Below are 9135 nucleotides of genomic sequence, written 5' to 3'. Positions count from 1 at the left end.
ACTTGCAAGAAAAATTTTTTTAAAAGATACACATAATTTGTTCCCTTTTTGTGACTCAAAATTTCTAACTCACATTTAGCATAATTTGCTTTTAGTAAAAGTGTCAGTACCAACCTTTTCAAAATATTCCCTCTTTAGAATTCCCCTCTGCATTCAGAAATGACATACAAAAGCAATAATAGCAATAATTATAGTAGTAACAATGCCTTATATTTAGTGATTTGGAATAGAATGATTGACACTGAAGACTGTTATTGGTAGCATATAGTAAAGAAAAACTAGTTTGTTGGTAGGTAGGAATATAGGATATTGAAAACTACAGAAATGATGAAATCTGTTACCAAACACACATCTCATTAGAATCAGAGTGTCTATTATGCTGAGGGTGGCAGCAGAATACTTCATTTTACTGTTTATCTAATTTATCTCACTACTGGACATATAGTTGGCACTTAGAAAAATATGGTTCACTTTATCAATGGTGACTGCAGAGCAATCTTCCTATGTGAAAAAAAATTCAAAAGATCTTGGTGAATGAAGGAAGGATTAATTTCAGGAGGAAGAGGAGGAATACCCTTTAAATCAGTAGCAGGTAGTAACTGCAGAATCAAGAAATATATTAAACACAAGGTTAAGTTTAAGCCAATCAGAATGTCTGTGAAACAGTAAGGAAAGAATGAATGTGTCAAAACACAGTGATAGGGGCTAAGTCAAAGCACAGTCATGAATTTACCACCAACCCTTATAGGAGATGCTACAACTGTTGGGACTGGACTGAACTATCAGGATGAGCCCATGTAAACTGTACTGCACAATGGGCACGAATATAGGGACCGATGAAAAATGGGCAAGATTTTTTTGTGTGTTGTGACTGGTTTGGAGGAAGCTGAACATCTTTTTCCTTTAAGCTGCCTTCAGTAAATAATTTCATAAATTTCAGTATATTTAAAGAGTCAGTTTTTCCTTTTCTCACAGAAGCCCAGCCTGATCTTTGACTTATAGATTCCGGGCTCTGGCCCAGCCTAGTCTTTGGGATTGCAGGTGTGGGCCCAGTCTTGTCTTAGGGATGCAAATCCAAATACTTGTAGACCAAGAAAGGTTTTGGTTTTGGTTTTGTGTCTTTTTTCAGGAGGCCAAAATCTACTGGCCTGTAGACTCAAAGAAACAATACATGTTTTGCAGCCTCAATGTTCTTTCTGTCACTTCTTTTGATGCTTTTGATGATGTCACTTTACTGCGACCTTTAGAAGTACCATGATCAATAAAAGGAGATTTCAGGGCTATCTACCTTTGTCACAGGTCTGAGTAAACCTGAACTCTCCATGACATAAATTTCTCTCGCATTCCTTGTCTCAGCGCCTCTGACTGAATGAATATTCAAGGAACATACAACCTAAGAAGAACTATAGTAAATGTGGATCATTTTCTAGATAAATTTTTCTTATCTAGTGTTGGTGAAATATTTTTAAGAGACAAACCAAGACAATGGCAGAGCTAAGGATGACTATCAATTTTTAAAATAATATATGATAATGATATAAAAGCCTACCATTAAATAAAAACCACTTCAAAAGATCTCCCCAAATCTTAAAGTTGGCAATTGGGTTGCATAATTTATAAATGTTTTATAGAAGTAAGTTTGCTTCATGTCACTGTGTTTCAGTATATAGCTATACACCTTGGCAAATGTATATGCCTATACCACACTTCCTCATCTTGTTACTATCTACTACCATCCGACTGTTCTCTTCTATTTTTTCCATCCATATCCTACACTTCATATACTCTCTGGTAACCACCATCTATAGTCAGACTCTAGGATTTATTGTGTCTTGATTTATTCATTTCCATTGTTTCTTTAAATCCCACCTATGAGTGAGACCATTCAGAGTTTATCTTTCCTTTCACTTTATTTAACTCAACATAATCCAATTATTGACCACTCACATTGTTGTCAATGTTGTTTGATCTTTTATTATTATATTATTTTAGTATTCTATTGGGTACCTATGTCACAACTACCTTATTCACTCATCTATTAATGGGAACTCATTTTGCTTCTATATCTTAGCTATTCCACAGATAACTTATGTGAGGCGGGGAGGAGAAAGATGGTCACTTTCTCCCCAATAGCCTCTACCACCCGGGACCCAGAGTTACTGGGTTCTTGTCTTCACTCTCAGAAAAGAATTTCAGAAGTGGACAAGCAGTGAAGTATACAGAATTTATTTAGAGGCTTTTGAGGATAGGAGGAAGGGATAAGAAAGGGAGAGAGAGGTAAGAGTAACACGCTCAAGAGAGAACGCGGGCTTTTCCAAGGGTGGAGGAAGTCCCTACACATACCGAGCTTTAGACACAAAAGTGTGAAAGCATGAAAGTACACATCTTAAGAGGGGAGATGCGGGCGACACATGTGCTCAGGCAACACATCTGCTTGGCCACGTAAGCACAAGCAGCACATGGTCTCAGGCAGCATATGCACAGGCTTCCTTTGTTCAAGGTGTCTTTTATAGGGTTTCTTCAACCTGCCCCCAGGTGGGATTTCTTTCCAGGTAAAAGTTCATTGCTAAGGTTACCAGGGATGTTGGGAGTGGTGATGGTCTTCTTTGGGGAACTTCCTGGGGAGGGGTCCATTATCCTCAGGGTCTACTGATGGTTTCCTCCTGGTCTTTTGTTTCCTTAAATCTGCAAGTCTTAAGATTCTCCTTCCCAGAGACTGTTAAATCTAAATTTTCTTTGCCCAGGGCCTTTCCCTATCTACCTGCCTACATCATTATGAATAGTACTGCATGAACATAGGATATAGATATTTTTTTAATTCTTTGTCATTCTTCAAAAAACTCAAAGTGTGATTTATAAATAATATGGAGATTCTTAATCTTAGTTTTTTGAGGAATCCCCATACTGCTTTTAATAATGGATACATAAACTTATATTCTCATTAAGGATATCCAAAGATCCCTTTTTCTGTACATGCTTAACAACATTTACATCTCTTTTCTTTTTGACAATAGCTCTTCTTAAGAGTTTGAGGTAAAAAATATCTCATCATGGATTGTATTTGCAGCCAGAGTGACATTCAAGCAGTGACATTCAAGAGTGAATTATGTTGATTGAAGAAAACACAAGGCTGGAGAGTGTATGCAGACATGAATTGCCATGACCTGATCAGTTAAGACAGACCAGGGAAGTGAGACCCCATTGTGGGGCACTTTCAGGTGACCAGCCACCTAGCTCCTTATCCTGCTCCACACTTTTCCAGGACCTCAAGACTTCCCCACCTTATAAGGACAAGTGCTCCAAAAAGACTTAAAAGTTTAAACTGTTGCACCCAAGTCTTATCTCCTTCAGTATGTAGGGGATCTCCTGCTTACTGCTAGGAGTTATCAGGATTGTGGAAAAGAGACCCAGGACCCACAAACTGCAGGCATGAGGATAGAGCATGTCTGCCAAAAGGACCCAGGTGTGGAGAGAATGTGGCACCTCTCTGGGATATTATTTCCAGAGGCAGTGGGAATTGTTTGATGCCCTCAGCAACTCCTCCAGGTTGTTATTCCTACTCCTAAGAGGAGTAAATCTCTCTCTAAGAGACAGGTTAGAGAATTTGGGGGAATGTCTGGACATTGTCATTTGTGGATTTCCTCCTTTGCTGAAATTGCACAGCTCCTGTTTGAGGCCACAGCTAGAGTAAGGCAGTTGAGTTGGCCAGAAGGGGAGGAGAAGAACTTTCAGACTCTCAAAGTGACCCTAACAGAGGCCCCAGCCTTGACGCTCCCAGATATCACTAAACCTTTCTACCTCTTTGTTTCTAAGGCAAAGCGAACTGCTGAAGGGATTTTTATCTATTACATTCCCCCCACTGTATTTAAACACTGTGATTTACAAAGTTGTTCATGATGATTTATTACAGGCAGTCATATTCCAGCACCAATTCTACCACCACTATCACTTTCCCTCCACTATTGTCTCCACTTTCCCAAACACCCTCCAAGCCTGTCCTATAAGAGGCCAACAATAATTTATTTTATATTGTGTGTTTTCTGTTGTTTCTCACTAAGGAGACATCAAGTCCTTGATTGAAGGTTTGCTAAGCTGTTGGTGCAAGTTAAGCCTCCTGTTTTAATGGTTCATAAAGCAAGATTGGTTGGCTTTCTATGTTATAGCCCATCAAATCTGGTGTGCTATCACTGGAATTGTAGAGTTTGGAGATGTCACTCTAGAAAATCCAGATTATTTCACTGGGAGGTCTGTGAAACTCAATCCTGAAGCGGTAGAGTCTGGCCAGAGGCATGGCAGTGACTTAGGAGTATGGGAAATGCTGCGGGAGCTTTAGTAGGGGGAAAGCTAGCCAAACCCTTTCTGAGACCACCCTGGAGGTGTCAAAGTAATGTTAACCCAATCCTTGGGGCCATGGAAAGACCCGGTTGCCTCACTCTCTAGAAGGTTTGACCCTGTTACAGCGGGGTGACCCTCCTGCTGACACATGATAGTGGCCACAAGATTATTGGTAAAAGAGTCTGATAAACTGACACTAGAGCAATATCTCTCCATCACTAGACCCCCCTTTAAGGAAATGCTTCAAATGGTGCACTGGACAGCTGGATGACTAATGTTCCTAGCACTCAGTATCAGACCTTGTTGCTTGATCACCCAAGCCTCCCCTGGACCCTGGCCAGGGTCCTCAACCCAGCAACCCTGAAGCCTGATGATCTTGCTGTGGAACTGATATATGACTGCAGGGAAGTCCTGAACCAAGTAAGAGCTGGTTGCCAATGTGACTGATGTTCCCTTGGCACAGCAGTCCTGTATACAGATAGTAGCAGCCAAGTCCTAAATGAGACTTGGTGTGTGGGTGTCACTAAGGTGACACCTAGGACACAGACATATGGAGTTGGTGCTGACACCTGCAACATGAAGACAGGGGACAGAACTCATAGCTCTGACAGAGGTGTTGAGGTGGGCGGAAGGGAAGAGAGTCAATATCTGTACTGATACTAGATATGCATTTGCACTGTGCAAGTGCATGGAGCTAGTTACGAAGAGAGGGGACTGCATACAGCTAAGGGAAAGCCCACTAAGAAAAAGAAAAACAAAATATTGGTCCTGTTAGAGACTATCTGACTGCCCAAGCAGGTGGTTGTTATCATGCTCAGGGCATCAGACACCCTGATTATCACACTGTCGCATTGTCATCCCATTGTTCATGGATTTGCTCAAGCAGGCATCAGTAATGTCTCCATTGTGAGACTTGTTACTGTTTTTGGCATATCAAATACACCACAGAGAGCTTTCCAGGCCCTGCCATGTGGGCACGATACTCTCAGTAGCTTGCTGGGCTCTCTGAGAGGAACAGAGGAATCGAACCCGTTTTGGCTGTGTGCCTTACCTGCTGTGCTATCACTCCAGTCCCCTGATGGTCAGGGGAAATAATTTTTCTGATCAGTCAAATGTCAGCAGAGGGCTGTGCATATACTGCAGCCCTTGTATTTTTCCCTCATTGAGAATCTCCACACCAATACACACTGGGTGAACAGTAAAATGAATGAGTTTCTTTCCAAGTATAACTACTTCAATAAGCCAAGAGCCCTGCCTGAGGACTTCTCCCAATGGTGCATACATAGCATACCAGTCAGTCAACACAAATGCAGGCAAGGTGGCTCCCTCAGGGCTAGAAAACTAGAGGGGAAGGGGGATGTAGAGAGAGAAGGAGAGCTACCAGGGGTTCTTTGGGAAATGGCCTTTACTGAGATTAAACCACCTGTGGAGGATATAAATACTTCTTGGTTTTCATGGAGGTTTTCACTGGATGGCCTGAGGCCTTTCATACTAAGAATGAAACTTCTCAAACTGTGGTAATTACTGCCCCATTGTGGTTTGCCATCCATTACAGGCCCAGACTTCACTGTGGCATTATCCCAGAATGTTTCTAAGGCTTTGGGAATAAAACGGAAGTTGCATTCTGCTTACAGACCTCAGAATTCAGTGGAGTGAATGAATTGGACTTTGAAAAAGGTTTTGAGGCACTTTTTGCTAGAAACTGGTAGAGGGTGGCCAATACTCCTCTCCTTGGTTCTACTGCAGGCCAGGTGCTCCCCATATGAAGGTTACCTGTCCCCTTTGAAATCATTTTTGCCAGTCTTGACTTCTCCCTAGAATAGGGGTTGTCAATTTGACAGAGACTTCCCTGAGTTTCCTCTTATAATTTTTGAAGCTTCTCTCACAGGTCTCGGTCCAGGCTCAGAGACACCTGTAGCAGAGCAAACCTTCCATCCCAGAGACCTGATTTATGTAAAGAAGTTCCAGAAGAAAGGACTGTTGCTTGGGAGCCAGAGTGACACTACAATAAGTAGGGCACTTGCCTTGCACATGGCTGCAGGGGTTCTATCCTTGGCATCTGACTAGAGCACCACTGGGAGTAATTCCTGAGTGCAGACCCATGAGAAATCTCTGAACATTGCTGGGTGTGGCCCAAATCACCCCCACCCCCACCCAAAATAAAGAATGGACTAACACTCGCCTGGAAGAGGCCCTTACCATGATCCTGACTATTCCAACTGTGGTCCGCATCTATGGATCGCCACCTGGATCCACCACTCTGGAGTTAAGGCTGACAAAGAATCTCCCAGACAGTGGTAGGCCACTTGTGACCCCAAGGAACCACTCAAGGTGAGATTCAGCAAACTGTCATAATGATTTAACTTGCCTTACTTGTTCTGATTGGAACCCTCACTTGTGTTTTAGTATGACATACCTACATGTGGTGAAAAGGGAAGCCTTTTGGAGAGCTATGAAGGTTAGACACCTCATTCATCTGTTCCTATACTTGCCATTCATTTCGACCGGTTTCTATATATCTATATCACTAACTTGAGACTTGAAACCTCTGCCTTGTTTTTGTGCCCTATGATCCTCTTATAGCTTAGTTCTCCCTCTCAGAGAACCTGGCAAGGTACCGAGAGCATCCTGCCCACAGGGCAGAGCCTGGAAAGGCCCCCATGGCATATTCGATATGCTAAATACAGTAACAATGATGGGTCTCATTCCTCTTACCCTGAAAGAGCCTCCAATGTGGTGCCACTGAGAAGAACGAGTAAAGAGAGGCTGCTAAAATCTCAGGGCTAGGACGAATGGAGACGTTACTGGTGCCCGCTTGAGCAAGTTAATGATCAATGAGATAACAGTGATACAGTGATGATCTTCCCTACAGTTGGGTTTGTTTAATATTTTATTATCATTACTATGACCATATTGAGAGCATATTAACAATACAACAGATAAAGGAGATGTAAATAACAGCCCTTCACTCAAAGTCTAGAGGGAAGTATAAGACTCAGCTGATTACCTGTTTTAACAAGGTCCCTGTAACAAAGAAAGCTCTATCTCCTTGACTATCTGAAACTAAGGATTAATAATCTCCCACACTACAAGGAGGGAGTGGGGAAATAAATCTGGGAATTGGGCTGCATCCTATTGTAAAGGATCTGGGAACATGTATTGATTGCTTTTCAAAAGAAAGCTTAGAAAGCCACTCATAGGACCAGGCCTGTTGGGTCCCTTGCTGAGTAGGGCAAACCCCACTTCCAGCCCAACCCTGCTCCTGGTGGTATTTATATACCTATGCTAGGTAATTCCCTTGGTAAGAGACCATTACATCCAAACCTTAACAGCAGGAATAAATGCAGATTTGCGCAGTAGAAGGGAACCTGTAACAGCTATAATAGGTCTCCATGACCTAGTTAACTCTTCTGCGGAAATGGCCTTATCCCATAGGAGGGCACTAGACCTTTTTTTCAATGTCACAGGTAGACTTCAGTGACCCTTGGAGAAGCTTGCTGTTTCTATTTTCTTTTTTAAACTTTACTGAAACATAGTGGCTTACAAAATTGGTAATAATACAGTTGTCTCAGGCAGTCAATGTTCCAACCCCAATGTTTCCACTAGTGTGATCTTCCTCCACCAGGATACCCAGTTTCTTACCCACCCCAAACTTTTCTTCGGCTAGCTAGCAAATCGGTTATTACCCAGAGTTTCCTAGTAAAGGTCCAAGAGCACAGCACAATCCACTGAGCTGACTTAAGAGTGAAGCAAATCCTGGCTTAAAACTTGGTTTGAATAATAGTTGGAAATGATCATTCCGGACAAGAACTGAGTGATGAAAGGAGGTAAAGGGATATGTGATACCCTTTCAGTACATGTATTGCAAACCACAATGCCAGAGACAGATACAGAGACAGAGAAACGGAAATACAGAGAGTCAGAGAGAGAAAAAGGGTCTGCCATAAAGGCAGGCTGGGGAAGGGTGATGGTGCAGGGAAGGAAACTGGGCACATTGGTGGTGGGAAATGTACACTGGTGGAGGGCTGGTTGTTGGAACATTGCATGACTGAACCCAATCAGAAAAAAACTTTGTAATTGTATTTCAGGTGATTCAATTAGAAAGAAACTTTGGTACATCTAGACAATGGAATACTATGCAGCTGTTATAAAAGATGAGGTCATGAAATTTGACTATACATGGATCAACATGGAGAGTGTCATGTTGAGTGAAATGAGTCAGAAAGAAAGAGACAGACATAGAAAGATCGCACACATATGTGGGAATATAAAGTAGCAGAATGAGACACTAACACCCAAGAGTAGTAGAGATTAGAACCAGGAGGTCTGCCCCACAGCTTGAAAACTGGCCTCACATGCTGGGGGAAAAGGCAGCAGAGACAGAGAAGGGAACACCTAGTAGAGAATGTTGGCAAGCCCACTAGGGTTGAAAGACGCATACCAAAAGTGACTCTAGATTGAACATGATGGCTACTCAATACCTCTATTGCAAACTACAACATCCAATAGGAGAGAGAACAAAAGGGAATTTCCTGCCACAGAGGAAGGGTGGGGTGGTGGGGGTTGGGGTGGGGGTGGTGGGAGTTATACTGGGAACATTGGTGGAGGAGAATAGGCCCTGGTGGAGGGATGCAAACCAAATACAAACATGAAAGTTCTTAAGTTTGTAACTGTACCCCACAGTGATTTATTAATAAAAATTTTAAAAAATAATTTAAAAAAATTTAAAAACTATTTTGATTGGAAATCTTACCACCATCTTGACTGTGTTGGCAAGACTGTTTTTTAGCTATTTACCTT

The sequence above is a fragment of the Sorex araneus genome, chromosome 1 (assembly GCF_027595985.1).
Source record: "Sorex araneus isolate mSorAra2 chromosome 1, mSorAra2.pri, whole genome shotgun sequence".
Taxonomy (NCBI): domain Eukaryota; kingdom Metazoa; phylum Chordata; class Mammalia; order Eulipotyphla; family Soricidae; genus Sorex; species Sorex araneus.
Note: the sequence above shows the minus strand (reverse complement) of the source record.